Here is a 21,331-nt window from a genome sequence, read left to right as displayed (position 1 = left end):
AACCCCCAATTTTTCATTCTTCATCGCAATCTTCTCTTCTGGGAGAACTTTGGCCTCCATTTAAGATCATGCTGAATGGTTCCTTTATCTACAGATTGAGGCTGTTGGGGGAAGGAGAGGCATGGGATCTCTGGGGCCAAGATGGGAGTAGAAATAGATCCAAGCTGGCACTGCCAAGTCCATCTGAGCATTGAGCACAGCTACTGTTTCATTGTAGGGACAAACACTGATGTTTGCTTTTGTTATAGTCATTTACATAGGCCTTTTCATAGGCAAAGCACAGAGTCCAGCTAAGAAGCACCAGAAAAAAACAGAGCTGCGGGGATTTGAAAGAAAGTTTTCCCATCGGTGCTACTTCTTTCATCTTAGCAGGTAGTATTGACTTTTTGTTTTTTGTCCTCTTGAAAAAGCTAAGAAACTTCTGGAATCCGGGTTGGCAGCAAGGAAGAGTTCTGTGGGACTCCTTGCCTCTTTCATATAATACTTTTCCCAGTTTTTAAAATAAGGGACACAAGGTCTTGCCCTCTCCAGTTCATTTCCATTCTAAGGAAAGCAGGTTTTCTCAAAATCCTCCCCCCACCCCCCAATGCTAGTGTCTTGGTAACATAGAGTTTTGATGTTGCTTCAACTAGTCTCCCAGCCAACCTATCAGTCTAATGCACTTCCAATACTGAAAACTGAAAACTCAGCCTGAAATGGAAACTATGAGGGGAGAAAGAATTGGTTATAAAACCCAGAAGCTGCCTCAGGAAGTAAATTGGGAGTAGATTCAGGATGAGCACTGAAACACAATAGACGAGGTGGAAGAGGAAATATATAATGGATGAGGCACTTTTATTCTTGGACTGGCAACACGAAAAGCAACTAGTCAGGAATTGTAGAAAAGCCACTGAGAATCACCAGAAATAAACCAGGAGATTGTCTACAATCGTGTTTTTTAAAGTGTGGTCTGAGGACCCCTGTGAGTTGTCCAAGATCATCTCCAGTCTGAAAAAAAAATTTTTTTACTAGATATTGAAGATATTTGCAAAAATTTAAAATAATGACACTCTTCACATTTTTATTCTAAAAATATAGGTTTTAATCATGGAATATATTTATGTTAATATCTAATGGACAATATTGTCATTTTACATGATTCTATTAGGAATGCATCAATTTAATTTTTAATGTGGTAAATATCAATGTAGATACTGAAGCAGAAGCTCCAATACTTTGGTCACATTACGAGAAGAGAGGAGACAATGGAAGAGGCTCTGATGTTGGGAAAGATTAAAGGCCAAAGGAGAAGGGGACAACAGAGGATGAGATGCCTGGGGGTCAGTGAAGAATGGGGGGAGGGGGACTGATGTGCTATGAATAATAATAATAATAATAATAATTTTATTTGATTAGCCGCAACCCTCTCCCGAAGGACTCGGGGCGGCGTACAATTAATGATCCATGGGGTCACGAAGAATCAGACATGATTTAGCGACTGAACAACATCAAAATAACAATAGATATAACTCACACTAACAAAACCCTTTTGAGGTTCTTCCATAATTTCTAAAAGTTGGGAGTCATCTTGAGATCAAACAGTTTAAGAAATACTGGTCTATGATTTGACATAAATATTATTTAGAAGGGGCTTTGTGACAATTATAGACCTGCTTTTGACCTATTGTATCTGGCTGCAATAGTTACTGTTAGATGGCAGGAGAGCTACCTAGCAATTGTCTGGATTTCTTGCAGCTCAGTTGTGTTATATTCATTCCACTGAATTTCCCATCTCACACCATAGAATACCACCAGTGGTGGGCTTCCATTTTTTTTATGGTTTGCTCATGCGCAGAAGCATCCGGGTGGGTGGGCGGAGCCTCCTGCCGCTGCCACTATCGGTTTGCCTGATCCGGGCCGAACTGGGAGCAACCTACCTCTGAATCCTACCCCTTTTTTCACACATACCATTTGCTTTGTTTCTAAAACCTCTTGTGGTACAGTATAAATTTTGTATCCCCTTAATACTTGACTGTGTTATTTGCTTAAGTGAAATGGTATTCATAACTAAAGATTCCAGCAATCATCTCTAACTGGAAATATTTATTTCACAGAAGCCTTTCTAAGTTTACTGGCACCACTGCCTCTTCTATACTAGCCACTGGCAATGAGTTCCATTGGTTGATTGTGCATTGCCCTACCGCTTTGTGAAGAAAGAAACCGGGAAAACAGACTATGTTCCATCCAGGTTAAGAAGATGAGCCTTTTCTTTGTCACTGTTTTTTTGGACTGCTTTGACAAGCTCAGCAAAACTCCAGAGGCTGATTAGGAAGGCACCTCCTTCTGCCTTCTTAGTTGGAGGAAATGTGCGGGAGGCATCAGGATTCAGCAAAAATACAAAAGATTAGTCGTTCTGCAGTATCATTTGAAACCTGCCTCGTGAAGCCAGAATGGAACCACCAGTACAGATTGGGAAGGTGACGAAGAAATAGCCCAGCCTGCCAGAAAAATAACTCCTTTTAAAAACATCTCCCCAAGATCTTTCTTTTTTCAGATAGCCTCATTGAATTGAAGGGAAGTGTGAAATAGGGTCCTGAATCTACAGTTCCAAAATGCAGCATAAGGAGTTTTGAAATGCAAGTCAACTGCACCATTGTCAAATACAGTCTGTGCTCAGGGAAATGAGACCACACTATATGCAAAAAAAGGTTGCCAGCAAAGTTCCAGGTCAAATACATATCAGCTATATTTGCACAAAAGGCTTAAGAATGGGTTTAGCATGTGATACAAACACCCGAACCTACCTGACCAATAGTGATTAACTTTAACCCAAGCAGCCTGGCATTGTTCTGGGTTCCACTGCCCTTATTTGCTCAGGCCCATCTTGAAACCAGCCAAAACCAGCCAACTTCGGGGGAATTTTCAAACCTTGCCAGTGCCTGTGTAGAGAAAATGAGCTGGAGTTCCAGAGCACTGTGGTTGGTCGCATAATCTGCCTTATTATTATCATCATCATCATCAACCCATAAAGTCTTCTAGAATTGGCCTTCCACTCATTTACCTCTCGGGCACAGAGAGCTGCTTGGGATATATCCCTGTAGAGACAGGGAAGACTCATAACTGGGGTGAAGTTGACGCCTTGGGAAAAGATTATCTCTGATACCAATAATACAAGTTCTTTGGGATGTCTGAGTAATCACCATTATCCCAGAGCAATTTTAAGAACTTTCCCATTCATTTTAAAGAGATCTTCTGCTGGGCAGCTTCCTGGAGGTGGTAATCAGCTCTTGACCTTTCTGCTTGGTTCTTATTTTTCCCATTGCTGTGGCAATAAATGAACATCCCCCAGAAAATGTCAAACACAAAGCAATGAAATTAAGGTCAGATAATGTCTACAATTTGAGGGTTTTTTTTGCTTCTTTTGTTCCTCCCATTGTCATGTCTTCTCAAACAGGCTTGACAGGCTTTTGTAGTCCTTCAGAAATCTGAAAACCTATTTGGCTAGCAATGATGGTGAGTGTATATTCACAATATTCAAAAGGACTATCAAATAATTTTCACTTCCAATTTTTTTAAAAAATGCTTTATCTTATAGGTACATTCCCAAGACACTCGGGCCCATGGTTCAAAATCAGTTTTAACCAGTTTTCCAAGTTCACTTGATACACTAAGCCATAAACTATAAGACAGTATGAATTTGTAAAACACATTTGGTTAAAAGGTTATGCGTTATATGACACAAGGCTTCTTAATATTTTGGTTAGTGGAACATACCATCTTTCTGTGTTAAAATTTGAGATATGCACTACTCTAAAAGACTCCCCCATTTTTTTTGCACTCTATGGCAACTGGATTGCCCACCACCAGTTGTATCAATGAATTGATGCTTTAAGAAGGCACTGCTATGGACTAAAAGCGTTTTGCCTATGATATTGATTTTTGCCAAGGCGCAAGAGGCAAGGTGATCTCCTTCAACAGCAGGTAGCGTTAACTTACATCTGTCAGTCATTCCCAAGGCAGACTTAGTAAGATTACTTGCCTCACAGAAGCCTGCCTGGAAGGAGCCAAGCCCAGAGTTAACTGTAATCCTAACCCTGGATCTGAAAAGCTACTTGTTGAGATTAAACCTTTTTTATGCCTATGGTTTTCCTACTTGCCTTACAACTGTAATACTACATAATGGCTTGGCTGTTAAATGGCTGGGCAGTTCAAATTAGTCTTTTTGCATTTCAAAAAGATTATACAAGCAATCCCGATGGCCATGTGATTTACATTTGGAGGCTTGATAACTGGTTCATATTTATGACAGTTGCAGTGTCCTGGGTTCATGAAAAGCAAAGGGAAATCCAGATTAATTTAAAAATAGTGTTACTAATTTAACAACTGCAGTGATTCACTTAACAAATGTGGCAAGTAAAGTCATAAAATGGGGTAAAATTCACTTAACAAATTGAGCTTAGTAACATAAATTTGGGGCTCAATTGTGGTCGTAATTCCACGACTACCTGTATATCTAAAGTAGTTCTAAAACCTGACTGAGTTAAAGTGCTAGTTATCCTTCCCTAGACTTATCCAGACACTAAGATCTGCAAGAGAGACCTGATGGAGGACAACTCACTGAAGGCTCTTGGCCCTATACCTAAGAGAATCTCTTCTCCTGTGTGTCTTGCTAGCTGTGGGTTGCTTCCACTTTCTCTTTATTTATTTATTTTTCCCCAGAAAATTTTTTATTTTTTATTCTCTTACATAGCATTTTAAGTATACATTCACATAGTTGTTATTCTTCTATACCATTTATCATTCTTGTACATTTGTTATTTCATTTAATAATTATAATATACAATTTGGGTTATTTACCATCCCTTCTTCCTGTTGTAACACCACCTCATTTTCCCTTTCTTTTCTCCCTCCCTCCCTTCTCTACTTTCTTTCTTCTTCCTCTCCTTCCCTTTCCTTCTTCCCTTACCTTTCTCCCACTCCTCCTCTTCCTACTCTCTCTCCTTCTCTTCCTCTCCCTTCCATCATCCTCTCCTCACCTCTTTTTTCTTTCCCCCATCTTCCTTTCATGTTCTCCTCCTTTCTCTCTTTCTTTTCTATTATTGTAGGTGTCTCTTTCTCACCTCAGTTTATATTTCCTTGGGATGGTATTTCCGCAGACCCAAATATAATTTAATATCATTTCTTATTCCCTTACCTTTGCTAATCTATCCTAGCTCTATTTTCCTCCCCCTTATATCTCCCTCTTGGATGTATACTTATATATTTAATATTTTCTTTTCTGTTTTCCCCTTCTTCCCCCCTCCCTTTTCCATTTAACAATGCCTCTTCTGGGTTCTATATCTTCTCCCTATTTTCTTTTCTAGTTTCCTTTCTCTAGCCAATCTTGGAATCTTCCCCATGTCTTGAAGTACTCCAGTTCCTCTTTATCCTTTATTTTCATTGTCAATCTATTCATCTCTGCACAATCTAATATCTTTTTTATTATCTCTTCATCTGTTGGTAGCTTATTTGATTTCCAATTTTGGGTAAATACAATTCTTGCTGCTGTAGTTGAAAAGTTGAAAAGTTGAAACGGTTGAAATGTTGCGCCCAACGCACCTGTTTAGGAGATAGCTTATTTCAATGCCTCCAAATTTTTATGATCAGTCCATACTTCAAAACGGTGTTTCGCCCTTTCTAGGAAATGTCGCCAGGTCATTAAAGCCCATCTGACCACAAAAGCTTCCTTTTCCCATATAGCCCATCATCTCTCTGTCTCTGTCAGTTTACGAGAGGTGTAAGCGCATGGCTGCAATTTTCCATCAGCGTTCGTTTGAAGTAATACTGCCCTCACCGCCACATCACTGGCTTGAACGATAAATGGTGCCTCCATATCTGGGTGTTTCAAAATGGGTTCAGCTGCAAAGAGTCACTTTAATTTCTCGAAAGCGGCTTGACACTCCATAGTCCAATTCAAAGGCTTACCCAGTCTACGCTTGGCCTCCCCTTTTGACTTTAGGAGATTTGTAATGGGCAGAGCAATGCTGGTGAACGAGGGGATAAATTGACGATAAAAATTTGCAAATCCCAAAAAACTTTGTAATTGTTTGTGGGTGCGAGGAGGTGCTGATTCAATTACAGCCTGGACTTTCGCTGGGTCCATCTCAATGCCATTGTGGGAGATGCAGTAGCCCAAGTAATCAATTTTCTCTTGATGAAATTCACATTTAGACAATTTGGCATAAAGTTCTGCGGCCCGGAGTTTCTTGAGTACTGATCATACTAAAGTCACATGTTCATCACGTGTTTCCATGTAGATAAGGGTGTCGTCAAAGTAGACCATCATGCCCTTGTACAGGTGTTCATGTAACATTTCATTTATTAATTGCATGAAAACAGCTGGTGCCCCCTGTAGGCCAAATGGGAGTACTCTGAATTGAAAGCACCCGAGTGGGCAGTTGAAAGCAGTTTTCCATTCATCTTCCTCTTTTATTCTGATTCTGTAGTAGACCTCTCTTAGGTCCAATTTCATGAAGATCTTCCCTTTACCCAATTGGGCCAACATATCAGAGGGAGGGGTATACATTTTCCACGCACACACTATTAACATTTTTGTAGTTAACACAGAGACGAAAGGAGCCATCTTTCTTTTCTCTAAACAACACAGGGGCGGCCACACATGGCCTAGCAGGTTCAATAAACCCCCTTTTCAAAATTTTGTCAATAAACTTCCGTAATTCCTCCATTTCGCCTGGGGTCATTGAGTAAATCTGGGGGTTTGGAAGTTTTACTCCTGGGAGGATCTCCATGCTGCAATCCGTTGCGCAGTGAAGGGGTAATTTATCAGAGGATTTTTCACTGAAAACGTCCTTTAGGACCCAATATTCCTTTGGGATTTTCTCCTCCCCCTCAATTTTTTCCTGCACCGCGGCTGCTAGGTTAGGTTCAGTGTTGGTAATATTGGAAACCCTCCCATCTCCCTCAGGGGGTTTAGCAGATCGGATGCACAACCACCCTTTCTTCCAGTTGATGTGTGGGTTCCATTTACGTAACCAGGATAAGCCCAGTATGAGAGGCCGGTCCATCCCTGGTGCTACAATGAAACTTAATGTTTCCTGGTGATCTCCCATCCACATGTCTATAGGTTCAGTCACAAAATGGGCAGGAGCCCCCCCCCCCCAGCTATAGACCCATCTAGCTGGCAAAAAGCAATGGGGATTTTCAAAGTTCTCAGTTTCAAACCCATTTTTTCCACCACTTCTGGGCTAACAATGCAACGTGTGCATCCCGAGTCTAAAAGAGCCAGCATTTTTGCTTGGGCGCCAGTAGAATGCACTTTAAGTTCTACTGGGATGGTCATGGGGCCCGATCGGGAACTTACCAGATGGTCATCATCGGATTCGGTTTCACTTTCCCCCGATGAGAAGGACGGTTCTTCTTCTCTTGGGATGGGAGGGAATTGCACAACAGGTTCCACCCCTTTCATGGCGGTGTCCCTTCTCTTCCCAGGTTGTTTATCTGGCTTCCTCTCCCCCCTCCCCCGGCAGAGTGCTTTGGACCAATCTTGGAGCGACAATTTGCTGCCCGGTACCCCTCCTTTCTGCAACGGAAGCAGGTGGTAGACCGGGGCTTGCTTGTAGAACAACTTTTTCCTCCTTTCGGAGTTCCTTTGGGGGGGTTGGGAGGGGTAGCTTTCTCTTTCTCACTGTCTTTGCGGCACTTGTCTCTGGATAGATCGATCTCCACATCTGCTGCCAATTCGTACCAGCGTTGCAAGTTACAGGGGGGGCTGTTTACACAGTTTTGGTATATATCTTTGTTTAAGTCATCCATAAAACTGTCCATTAAAGCTTCTTCCAACCAAACCCCCACACATAAACGAAACTCTTGTATGTAATCAGCCACTGGGTTCTTCCCCTGGGTAAGGGTTTTCATTCTGGTTCTGGCCTTCCGCTCCGTGAGCAGGTCATCAAAGCGTTTCCTCAGGGTGGCCATAAACCTATTATAGTCTCTCAGCAGGGGGAGTCATCATTATGCAGGGCAACCATCCATGCCGCTGCCTTGTTCTCCAGCGCCGTGGTAACAACTCTTACCTTGGCTTCTTCTGTGGGGAGATCCTCTCTGAACTGTTGCATGAAATTCCAGACTTGGACCAGGAAAAATCCTAGAAGGAACTAGGAAGGAAGTGGGTCACTTCCAAATTTCACACCAAGCGGAGGAACTTTTGCCATCCGGCGACTGCAGGGGGGGCCTCCTCCTCTTGAAAGGGCTCTCGCGACTGCTGCTGCTGCTGCCAGGGCTTCCCCATCCTGATGAGCTCCACTGTCTGCCCCCAGCCAGAATTTCCTCAGGGTCATACTTCTGTCCCACTCCCAACGGCCACCTGGGGTGGACGGATCGTTCCTCCAAATTCAGATCCGCCATCCGCTCCACCTCCAAGGGACACGAGGATGCAGCCGCCCCCATGTCGTCCTCCTAGTCGTTGCCTGGGTAAGACATTCCTTTGAAGGTTTTGATTTGGTTTACACTCCCCTCGGAAGGTGTTAGCTCCGGGATGAGTGCGAAAGTGAGATCTTGCTTAATGTCAAGCCGGCCTCCCACAGCAACCAAGAAAGAAACCACTTAACTCCATTTTGCAGAATTAAGAGTACTTTTACTGGTTATGAAAAGATAGCAGCTAAGCAAAGCAAAATCTGAGGCAAAAGCGCGTGAAATCATACATATCAATATGTGACCCCTTCCCTTGGTAACCCTCATCCCAGTATCCAATTGTCAAATCCCTTAGGTGTCATGTGAGTTCCATTTTCAAGGAGTATCATCAGGTTGGTATACAGGACGGTTGGCCTTGACCGACACCAAGCACTAATCTCCAGCATGCGCAGTAGACATTGAGAACAAAACTCCCTTTTTACAATCTCTCCTGTACTTAAATTCCCCTCCCAAATACCAGCCTCCCCCTTCTTGTTTCATTGGCAGCGGAAAGCAAATAGCGAAACAGAGGTTGACACATGGTTAATTTATAGTTCCTTTCCCATAGTTGTTGCCACTTTTCTAGCTCAATCGTGTGGCCAAAATTCTTTGCCCAAGTTAACATTGTATCTTTAACCACTTCTTTTTCTAACATAGTTCTTAATACCATGTTTCCCTGAATATAAGACAGGGTCTTATTTTCTTTTTACCCACAAAATATGGCTTGGGCTTTATTATCAGGGAGGGTTTATTGTTTTGGGGTTGCTGGGCGGCTGCTCTCTTCCAAGTGGGCTCCCAAAGAGCCTGGCACAGCCTCATGGGCAAATGGCTGTGTTGCGCTGTCGCAGCAGTGCAACACAGCAGCAATGAAACGACCACGCTCATGAGCAGCCACCTGGCAAACCCCCTTTCCAGCCGGGCACAGCACCATTCACTGACCTAAGGGTATCGCCAAGTCACGTGAGCACCAGTTCGCCACCGCCCGGCTCCAGTAGCTTGGCGCCTTCGAAATGCCAGTGAATGGTGCTCTGCACGGCTGGAGAGGGGGGTTGCACAGGCGGCTGTTCCGCTTTTGCCTGCACGCCTCCCAGCCTCACAATGCCCTGGCCTAGCTCTCTCTGCAGAGCCAGGGCACCTCCACTGCCGCTGCCCCATGGCACTTTCTGCAGCTTCCAAATCGAGTCTTCTGGCAGTGGCCGCTCTGGGCATATGCTCTATGGTTGTATGCTCTGCCGGCAGCTGACCCACAACCATAGAGCGTATGCCAAGAGTGGCCACTGCCAGAAATCTTGGTTTGGAAGCCGCCGCAAAAGCCATGCAGCGGCGGTGCTGGCAGCAGAGGTGCCCTGGCTCTGCAGGGAGAGCTGGGCCAGAGCATCGTGAGGCTGGGAGGTGTGCGGGCGAGAGCGGAACAGCCGCTCATGTAACTCCCCTCTCCAGACATGCAGAGCACCATTCACTGGCATTTCAAAGTCGCCAAACAGGTGGGAGCCGGGCGGTGGCGAACAGGTGCTCACGCGGCTTGGCAATGCCCCTAGGTCAGTGAATGGCGCTGTGCCAGGCTGAAAAGGGAGTTTGCCGGGTGGCTGCTCATGAGCGTGGTCGCTTCATAGCTGCTATGTTGCACTGCTGCAACAGCGCAACTTAGCCATTCGCCCTTGAGGCTGTGCCAGCTATTTGGGAACCCGCTCGCAAGAGAGCAGCCACCCGGCAACCCCCCTCTTCAGCTGGGCACAGTGCTGCTCACCAACCTAGCAGTATCCCGCTGGCACCAAGCAACGAGATCACCTTTGCCTCCCCTCCGGTTCCCGTGGCTTGGCACCTTCGGGATACCGCTACGTTGGTGAGCGGCGCTCTTCCTGGCCAGAGGTGGGGGGTTGTCCAGGGGCTTATTTGCAGGGGAGGGCTTATATTTTTGCCCACCAGAAAAATGTAGCATGGCCTTATTATCAGGACATGTCGTATTTTGGGGGAAACACGGTAGGTAGCTATATAGTTTCTTAATTATTTTTTCTTCCATTCCCATAAATATCTTATCCTGCTCCGAAGTTCCTAAGTTAAAACCGTATTCCCTTTTATCTTTTTCATATCTTGCTTGTATCTGCAATTGTGGAAACCATCCTATATCAATCCCTTGTTTTTCTAATTCTTGTTTTTGTTTTCATTCCCCCCTTTCTGTTAAAATATCTTTATATCTAATGATTTTTTTTTGTACTACTAATATTTGGATGTGTCAATGCTTCCATTGTTGAAAGCCACATTGGTATTTCTAAATAGTATTCCCCTTTCACTCTTTCCCATATTGTTTTTTTTTATAATAAAATTTTATTGGGTTTTCAACATTTATAGGAAAAAGGGTAAATGGACAGGTCTACAAATTTTGGCAGTTGCAAAATGTGAAAAGCGCCCCTCCCTCCAAACCCATAGTATACATTTATATATAATGCATTGATATATAATTGATTACAATCAGCATATTAGTTCTATTACTAAATTCAATCAGATTAAACATTACAGTATAAAATCCAAGTATAATTCCATTATCACTTTCGGTCAATTTATAATAATATGATTTTCTTGTTTATTTTTGTGATCTGAGTCTTCTTGCTATTGCCCCATCTCCCTCCACTGGCAGAGCTCTGGCCCCTCCCATGTCCTGCGTGTCCGTTGTAATGTCTGGTGTTTTCTCTAGGAGTGTTTTATTTTTTTCCATAAAGGCCTGCGCCTCTATGGGTGAATTGATTCTGATTCTTGTCTCCTCCCAGAATATCAGCATACCTTCAGGCATCAACCATCTAAACCACACCCCTTTCTGGTATAATTTATTCACTAATTGCGAATAATTCTTCCTTTTTTCTCTAATCTTCTTAGGGATCTGCTTCAGAATGGTTATCTCCATATCATGATATGTCAATGCTTGCCCCCTTTGTACACCCAGAATTTCATCTCTTGTGCTTTTTCTAAGAAATTTAATGTGAACCTCCCTGGGTACATTGTGTGTTCTAGCATAAGCTGAGTTCACTCTATAAACCAGGTCTATATCCCACCCCATCTGTTGTTTTTCTTTGTGTGTGTAGTCAGCCAGGATGTTTGTCATGATGTCCCTTATGTTTTCCCCATCTTCTTCTATAACATTTTGAAATCTAAGATAATAGGACATTCTCTCAAATTCTAATTTCATCTGTTGGATGTCAAGATCTTTGTTCCCTTTCTGCACAGCTTCTACCACCCCCTTCACCTCCTCCACCCCCCCCCCCTTCCACAAGGTTCAGTCTTTGTGAGTTCTTATAAATTTGGGCTTGATTTTCTTTAATTTCATCTTTCATTTCCCTTAGCTTTTTCTTGATTTCCTCCTGGCCCTGTAAAATTTGTTGAAGCATTTGTTGAAAGTCCATCTCTGTAGTCTTGGGTTGCATCAGATCTGTTATCTTTGACTGTGTGGCTGGACTGGATGTTGCAGATGTTGGAGCAGACGTGGCAAAGCCAGGTTTTCCAGGAGGTGGTCTTTTGGATGCCATCCTTTATAACGTTAAAAGTTCAGTCCATATATAAGATAAACAGTTAGAAAAGAAGGGTAGCCAGGTGAATTCCGGGAGCAGGAGAACCAGGCAGAAGAGAATCTCTCTAATAAGTCTGGCAATAGATGAAAAGTTTCCCCTAGAAAGTTCAAAAAATACCAATCCACAAGAGTTTCCTCTGGGAGACACGGAGACAAAGACCGGAAGCCTGAATTTTAAAGGTGGAGTCAGGTTTCACAGTTCATAAAGACAACGGAAGTGTGCCATCTTGCCCTGCCAGTTTTGGGCACAGAGGCATAACAAAGTTTTTAAAAAAGTTCCAGAAGTCCTCAAATCACAGTAATATATAAAATTAAATTGAAAAGAAAATCATCTCAACCTGGGTGAGGCTTCATTCGTTGGCTCTCCCCCCTCCTCCTCCCCCGGGGGCTGAGAGCAAAATTGTTCCTCACCGCTTATCCAAGGGGGGGGGGGAAACCCCCCTCCCTCCAGCCACGCCTCCAACTTGCTCCGAAAGTTGTTTTAAAGAAAGCTGAATAATCCTTCGTGCAGAATAGGGAGTGAAGAGAGAAGCAACCTCACCGCACCGCAGCTGCGTCCTTCTATTGTTGCATTCTCCGGTCGGCTTTAGCGAGGCGCGAGGCGCAGAAACGCAAAGCGCCCTCCGATCTTGCTCCCCGGTGCCTTGGGCGCGCGAGAGACCTCCCGCCGGCCGCCGCCGCTGCAGGAGACCCCCGCGATGCCGCCCCTCCGGCAGGACCCCTCTGCGGGGTGTCCTGTGCCCCCCAAGGAGTGGGGAAGCCCACCGGGGAGCCGGAGCGGGCAAAGAGCTGCCCGTTGCCGCCGCCGCCGGAACCGGAACTCACTCTTTCCCATATTGTTATCAGCCCTACTTCAAGGTCATTTTCCTAGGTAGTTCTTTTCTTCTTTTTTTTTCTACTGCCAAATTTGTTCAACCAGCTTTTAGTTACCACTAGATGGCAGTGCAAACAAATAATTCATCATCTCTATCTTTTAAGTTCACTGCTTGAAAACAGATTGTCAAAAATTATTAGTATTACTAGAAAAACAAATGTGCAAGGTAAATGTTTGTAAAAGTCTGTAAAAAGTAAAGAGTAAAGTTAAAGTCAAAGTTAAATTTGCTTTCTAGCCCTTCAACAATTAAACAGTTCTCAATATCTATTGTTTATTTTATTCTGTTAATGGCTCCGTCTGTCTGTTCGCTGCTGGTCCGAGGGTGGGAGAGCTTTCTAATGCCCGTCCCACCCACCCCTATCTCCTGCCACTCTTTCTTTTAAAAAGATTAATTACAGGAATGTTGTACTTTCATGCAATCTTGTTATCTCACCCAGACGAAGCACTTCGCTGATTTTCCAAACTGCTCAGCCATGGAAGCTCACAATGTGTGCCTTTCCTGCTTTAGGTCCAGGAGCAATTGCATAGCAATTTGCAGGTGTTTTGGGGGAGTTGTGGGTTCCCCAACCACACCTACCTGTGCTCCTCCTCTTCACTGCCCCCACAAGGCAGCTATGATTTAACATTCCTCAACATAGCAGGAAATCTGACGATTCTTCGGAGAGCCCCCCCGGAGAACACGTCCTGTTGCTGAGATTCAGGCCACACCCACAGGATTGCTCCCACTTGAGAGCAGAGGTGGACTACACTTACCTTAACAACCAGTTCGCTGGTTGTGAGCACATGCCATCCACGCATGCGTGCAGCCTTCCACACATGCACTTCGCTCACTCACGTGCCTTCTACGCATGTGTGTGGCATAAAAAACAAGGCTAAATAGGACAGCATAGTGCCAGGGCGGATGGGTGGGCAAGGGCGGCAACCCACAGGTCGCAACTACCGATTCGCCTGAACTGGTCCGAACCTGCAGCCGGCCACCACTGCTTGAGAGCTGTAATCGGCAATCCTTCCCTTAGTTTTCAACAAAAAAATAATATTTTCTCAAGTGTGTCTCTTAAATTGTTCCTTTTTTAAATTATGGGGTGAATGTTTTAGAGCAATTTTTCTATTATTGCCACCAAGTGAGGGTTTTTAATGGCTCATTAAGCATTTCCCAACAGAAGGGTAGTAGGGAAGTAAATTGTACCATAGGGCAAGCTCCTCTCATTCATAAGATCTTTTGCCCAAGAGATAACATGTGGAAACATGCCTGTGATAGTTCAGGTAGAAGTGTATTTGGCTAGACTTGGAAGACTGATAGACCCTCTGACACAATCAAAATGAATGCAGCCAACCAGCATGATAGATACCAGTGGTTTCATAAACCTCCAGGCTGTGTTGGCAACCTGCTATTGCAGAATAAAAGCTCATCAGGCATTTGCTTGATCAAACTACAAACTTGTCTCTTGTTAATGCTACAATGCTACTACCAGGAGTTTCACCTGGAAGATGGCACTGAGTGCAAAAAACAGGAAGGAGACAAATGTAGAAATTCAAAAATAGAGCAAGGGAAAGTCTGCAGAGAAAAAGAAGAACTGCTAAGTAACCCATAACACGGACTTGGGTCTGGATGTTTATTTTTCTTTTATTTTTTCTGCTATTGGTTCTTTTGCTGAGGAAAGAATCTCTGTCCTTTGAGGCACTTTCCTCAAGAGAATTGCTGAAAAAAGACTCATGAGAAGAATAATCTGGGAACTTGGGAAAAGAGACTCAGCATGAAACCAAACATGCAAGCTGCCTGGTCTGTGGTCAGAAAGCACAGAAGCATCTCCTGGCTTTTAAATGTGGTACAACAGTGCCCCCTAAAGCATTTGGTAAACTGACCGTCTGTTGGCAAATCCTGCTAGCTTTTGTTTCCTCAGAAAGCCTCTTCAGAGGCTTTATATCCAAAGGCACAACTGGGAAAAAACTAGACATAAGTGGGAAGGTGACTTCAGTCACTAGATAGTTTCTGATTTTCTGCTTAGATAGCCAATTTGTCTAGTGGGTTAAAGCACCAAGCCTAAAAGCGGGAGACTGTGAGTTCAAGTCCCACCTTAGCCATGGAAGCCAACTGGGTAGTCTTGGACACTCACTTTCAGCTCACCTCACACAGTGGTTTTGGTGGGGAAAATAGGAGGAGAAAGGTGTGCTGGATATGTTCATCACCTTGAATTATTTGTGAAAATAATGAAGGCGGGATATAAATTATTGAATATATAAATACAAAAAAATAGATCTAAGGCATCAGAGATGGAGCATTTTCATTTATTGGGCAAAACAAGAATCTAGAGGTTGGTCCTCACATATCCTCCAAATTTTATAAAATGATTGTATTGCTTACTGATCATTCACAATTACAACAAACTATCCAAAAGGTACTTACAACCCAGATTCAAAGTTCTGATGGCCGCTGCCACCACACCAGCGGTGGTATTCAGCAGGTTCTCACCAGTACTGGAGAACCGGTAGCGGAAATTTTGAGTAGTTCGGAGAATCAGTAAATACCGCCTCTGACTGGCCCTGCCCCCATCTATTCTTTGCCTCCTGAGTCTCAGCTGATCAGAAGGCAATGGGGATTTTACAGTAACCTTCCCCTGACACACCCACCAAGCCACAGAACAGATAGTAAAAAATTTGAATCCCACCACTGCACTACACTGCAGTCACATGACCAAATTTGAGCTATTCGGCCACTGGCCTAATTTATGGCCACTTGCAACATCCCACGGTCACTTCCAGTTTCTGGCAAAAGACATGCCATAGCAAACAATAGGTTCCCTTAATAACTGCCACAAATGATCATAAAATTGGACGCAGATATATGATGACTCGCTTTTCAACCTTCAAAACTTACAACCATAATTATGGGCTCAATTACAATCATAAGTTGAGGACTATTTATATCTATTTTACTTTGAATTCTGTGTGGTTGTTATTTTCCCTTGTTTTTTCCTATATTTTCCTTTTCCAAATAAAACACATCTTTTCTATCTAGAGATCTAGCTTAATAAAGGAATGTGTTCTTCAAAGGTTCCCCATTCTCATCCAAGAAGCTTCCCCGTATTTCAGACTTGGAATATTTTTTAATATAAAATACATAGGTCTAAAATCATAGAGGCTCTAAAGGATAAAATAGCAGCATTTGTTACCTATACTAGTGGATACTTTTTTACAGGACGTTTATATCACATGTAACCACCTACCCTTTTACAAAATGTGTCCTGAAAAGAGGGGAGGGGGATATTAGAGAAAAGTAAATAAACATGTGTTCTAGTAGATGAAATAACTGGATATTCCCTACAAGAACTTACTGCTTCTGTTGCTGAAGCATCTTTCAAGCATCTTAAATTATTTAAAAGGCATCATCCTTTAAAAGGACATTTGTTTAGCATCCTTAACTATTATTCTTTTTCAAATGGAAAACTAGCTGACCTTGTTGCTTTATGCTAGCCAAAGGAGAGTTAATAATAACGTTCAAATGCACATATGCTTTTGGTCTCTTCCTGTCAATAAAATGAGAGGGTTTTTTTTTTTTAAGTACAATGTATCTGGATGCCAATGAACAGAAACAAATGCATCAAAACTGTATTCCACTGACTGATTTTGAACGAAAGCCTGATCTGTTGAGTGTAGCTGGAAGCAACCATTTAAATGGCTGTATTATTGCTACATGCTTTGTTTCGTTTGGGGATTGACTAGCTTGCTATACTCTGTTTTCAACAGGACTGTGAATAATTCAGATGACAGACACAAGTGAAATTGAAATAGGAATGTTTTAACTATTGCATAGCATGTCCATTTTTGGCACCTAAATGCAGGCATTGTGTAGCACTAAGGGGCAATCTGGATGTGTCACATTCAATTTAGTTTGAAAGAACAAGAAGATGAAATGCAAGAGGTTGGTTCTTAAGCCCTTTATTAGGAGGTTATTGTAAAAATTAATTTAATATCAATATTTGGGTGAATCAAAAAATGTACAGAGACGTCCCAACAAAGACAATTGTAATTTTTTCCAATTATTCATTTCTATCTGTATTTTATTCCATAATGGTTCATAATTGTACTTATATAATTTCCCATTTGAAGTTGTAATATAAATTCCTAAATATTTAACCTTTTTTACTATCTCACATCCTGTTACTCTTTCTAATTCTTTTTTTTGGGGGGGGGGGGTTCGTAGTCATATTTTTAGCTATCATCTTTGTCTTCCCTAGATTTACTTTGAACCTAGATACTTCACCATATTGGTTAATTATATTCATTAGACCTATAACTGATTCCCCCAGCTGGGTTAAAGTTACAACCAAGTCATCCGCAAATGCTCTTACTCTATATTCGTAGTGCCTAATCTTAATTCCTTGTAGTTCGTCAGACCCACGTATTCTGTTCAATAACAATTCCAGGGTTAAGATAAACAATAATGGAGACAAGGGACACCCCTGTCTTGTTCCTTTTTCAATTTTAAAAGATTCTGTTAAGCCTCCATTAACTATAATTTGTGCTGTCTGTTTCTGGTATATTGCTTTGATAGATTGCATGAAATGCTCTCCGAACTGCATCTTTTGTAGTATTTTTATTAAAAATTGCCAATTGACTTGATTGAATGCTTTCTCCACATCTAAGAATAGAAGCACTGCAGGGACTTTATTATACTTTCCCAAATATTCCATTATATTAATGATTTGTCTTACATTACTTTTCATTTGCCTTCCCTGTATAAAACCAGACTAATCATTGTGAATCGTTTGTTCCGCAATTGGCATTAACCTGTTTACCAATATTTTAGCAAAGATTTTGTAGTCTGTATTAAGTAATGAAATGGGTCTGTAGTTTTTTGGCTGGGTAAGATCCTGTTCTTCTTTTGGAATCAATGAAATAAAAGCTGTTTTCCAAGATGGTGGGACCCTGCCTTCCATTTGAATTTTATTAAATAGTTCCCTAAGAGGTTCCATCATTTCTAGTTGTAACTTTTTATAATAAACTGCTGTCAAGCCATCTGTGCCAGGCACTTTGCCGATTTTTAACTGCTTAATTGCCAGGAAGATTTCCTCTGTAGTTACAAGTTGATTCAATCTTCCCCTTTGTTCATGTGTAAGTATAGGAATTTTCTCTTTCTCCAAATATCGGTCTATGTCTGAACCTTGCATTTTGTCACCAGCATACAATCTGGTGTAAAATTCTAAAAAAGTCTTTTTAATCATATCCTGTTGAAAAACTTCTTTCCCTTTATATTCTACTTTCTCTATATTACGGGATCTTTGTTTTTTCCTTAACATATATGCTAACCATCGACCTGGTTTATTGGCATTACAAAAAGTGTTATGTTTAGCGTATAAAAAATTAGTGGCTATCTGGTCCTACATTAACATATTGAACTGCCGAGATGACTTCCGGCAGCCGAAGGTTGCAATTGCTGCTTCGGTGGGCTCCCCCGAAGTCTTAGGGGGAGCACAGGGTGCCTTGGAGGGGCGCCCTGCCATAGGGGTGGCTTGCTGGGACCCCCTGGAATGGTGGCGGCCGTGGGGGGTCTCCAGCCTTGCCCCAGGAGCTGAGAGCATAGGGAGCGCGCGGAATGCCACCACGCACTTCGCCAAACGCAGCCTGGAAGGAAACAATCAATTCGAATGAAACAGCTGAAGCACGGTGAGGTGAGGGGTCTCCGCAGGTCTTTTACTGTCTTTACTCTTTTGACTGTTCTGCAGTTTTTTGGGGGGGGCTTTGTTTCAACCTCTGGAGGAGTTCAGATTGGAGGGGGGGAATTCCACCCCCCTTGGAAAAGCGGCACTTGGAAAATCTCTCCCTTTTAGGGGGGAGAGAGAAAGTTTAAAATCCGCTTTCACTTCCCTTAAATAATGGGGGAATTTTTTTTTTCTTGACTACAACTGCGAGAGAAAGGATGGCTGAACTGATTCTTCTCTAAACTATGCATGGGAACTTTGATTTTGTTGTTTCCTGACCACCTGTACTGGCTGAGCCAATATGGCCAACTTCCTCCTTCTTCTTTGTCTTTATGAATGAGACTCCTCCCTTGGAAAACTTTACGGCTTTCAACTAATTTCCACCCCAGAGACCTCCAGGAGCCTCTTCAAATACGTTTTCCCCCTGGATTTGGAATATTTTGACCCACCTATTTGCTCTAGTTTTATATCAGACGATTTATTCTCCTTTGGACTTGCTTGCCTGGTGATCCCTACCGGCTGTGCTTTCCCACAGATGCCATTTCTTTGTATAGAACAATAACTATCTCTGAGCCTCAAGAAGTTACCGCCTGGTAAGGCCTCATCGGCCCCAACATTTTCCACGTCCAGCCCCATTGCTCACCAGTCACAACTGGGATCTTTTTTACAACCTAAAGCCTCTGAAGAGAGTGCAAAGGATTTGTCTATTCATCAGATGCTTCAATCCATCTTAAAGGGACAGGACGAAATAAAAAAACAACTGCAAGACTTAAATGAAAAGCTCAGAGAGACGAAACAACAAACCATACGGAATGAACAGAGGATAGGTGTACTGGAGGACGGTGCGGTTGAGATGAGAGACGAGATGAAGACAATCCAAAGGGGGAATGTAGAATTTGGAAATCATATGATAAAAATGGAATTTGAAAGGATGTCTTTTTTCCTTAGGTTCCAAAAGTTGCCAGAAGTTGAGAATGAAGATCTTAAGGAGATCATGACCACAATACTAGCAGAATATATTAACAGAGATAAACAACAGCTTTGGTGGGATATTGACCTGATCTATAGGATTAATTCAGCCTATGAAAGAACACACAATATTCCAAGGGAAGTTCATGTTAAATTTCTTAGAAAAACTACAAGAGATGAGGTTCTAGGAGCTCAAAGGGGAGGACCATTAAAATATAAGGATAAAGAAATAACTATTCTTAAACAGATCCCAAAGAAAGTAAGAGATAAGAGAAGGAAATATTCCTTCTTAGCAAAAAAATTATACAATAATGGAGTCTGGTTTAGGTGGCTGTTACCAGAAGGCATGTTGATTTTCTGGGAGGGCAGTAGAATTAGAATCAACACAGTAGTGGAAGCAGAGGCTTTCACTAAAAAACACAGTGCTCTCTTAGGTGAAATGGGGGATGTTACACAAGAAACAAAGGAGGGAGGGGCTGAGGCTCTGCCAGTGGACGGGGGGGGGAGGATGCGACAACTAGAAGACTCAGATCACAAAAGTGATTTGAAACATTATTGCAATTGTTGTTACAATGTACCCTTATGGAAGTGATACAAAACAAAATGATTGAAACATACTGATGATTTTGTGTTAAACTCAAAACTGCTAATATCTATGTAAATGTTGATATTTTTCTATTTTTGTTTGTAAAAGTTGAGAGACTGGCGGGGCTTCCCCCCCCCCCCCGCACGATGTAGCTGTCAAAATGTTCTATAACTTTTTAACCCTTTTTCCCTGTAAAACTTTTAAAATCAATAAAATTTAAACAATAAAAAAAAATAAAGATGACAACAGCTCGTGGGGCTCAATGGAGTCGCCCCAAGGAAATGTTGCCCTCGAGATAAGATGCCCCGCATTTGGGTGCCAGGCAAATATGTAAGGTTTTTGAATTCAAACTCAGAATCTGATAATTTCAATTAAACTCTGAACACGAGGCTACTTTTTATTTTCTGCAGAAAGCAAAAAGACTTGACCGCATTTTTGTCTCCCACCTTAATAGAGCAGGGATAGAGAGAGAGAAAAACAGGTGTGAGCCTCACCGTCCAGTTGTGAAAAAAACTTTTTGTCCAACTTCTTATAGTCTTTGTATAGCTTGTACAGATCTTCATAGTGTTAGAAACATTATTTCATGTTACACAAACGTCATGATTTTTCTCAGTGCAATGAAAACAAGAGACTTTAGAAGAGGAAAGAAATACATTTTCTGGCATATAAGAGAGAGCTTTGTTAGGGAATGCTGAACACACATTTCAAGTTGCAAGCAAAATTACTTTACTGAATCCACTTTTTTTTTTACTTTCACAAATAGTTACTTTACTAGGCTAAGCTTGGCAATTCGCCTAGAAGTTTTATCTATGAAGTTGGCAGGTTAGGTTACAATGGAGCTTCTTGTCACTGCGTTAATTTGTTTGTCAACTTGTGCTTATATTCTGAGTTATACAGTAGACTGGATTGTTTCTTATCTGATAATGATTAATGCACATGTCTCATAATACGTCACACATTCTTTCCTTTCCTTCTGATCTTCCGTTCGCCTGCCGAAAGAGGTGGGCAACATAGCTCTTGCCAAAATGTAAGATTTAGATAGTAAGATTTGTATTATTATTTTATTTTATATTAAAGTTGTTTATTAGAACATGACCCGGATTTATTTTCTGCTTATTCAGAAATATGCTACAAGGAATGCCAAGATCCAGCACCTCATTAATTCAGGGGGAGGGGGAACTCTCCCTTCTTCACAAATGGTAGCAGAGGATAGTTTA

At 42.2% G+C, this 21,331-nt stretch overlaps 1 long non-coding RNA gene across 1 annotated transcript; it reads right to left on the bottom strand.

Moving 5' to 3' along the window:
* Window positions 1–884: 884 nt before the first annotated feature.
* LOC309389237 lies at window positions 885–13,339 on the bottom strand. Its single transcript, XR_014174911.1, has 3 exons — window positions 13,294–13,339; window positions 2,784–2,918; window positions 885–987 (listed from the first exon to the last, which is right to left on the bottom strand). It is a non-coding gene; the product is annotated as an uncharacterized lncRNA (long non-coding RNA).
* Window positions 13,340–21,331: the final 7,992 nt, after the last annotated feature.

The sequence above is a fragment of the Natrix helvetica genome (assembly GCF_964273705.1).
Source record: "Natrix helvetica genome assembly, chromosome: 1".
Classification (NCBI taxonomy): domain Eukaryota; kingdom Metazoa; phylum Chordata; class Lepidosauria; order Squamata; family Natricidae; genus Natrix; species Natrix helvetica.
This window is presented reverse-complemented; position numbering and strand designations above follow the sequence as displayed.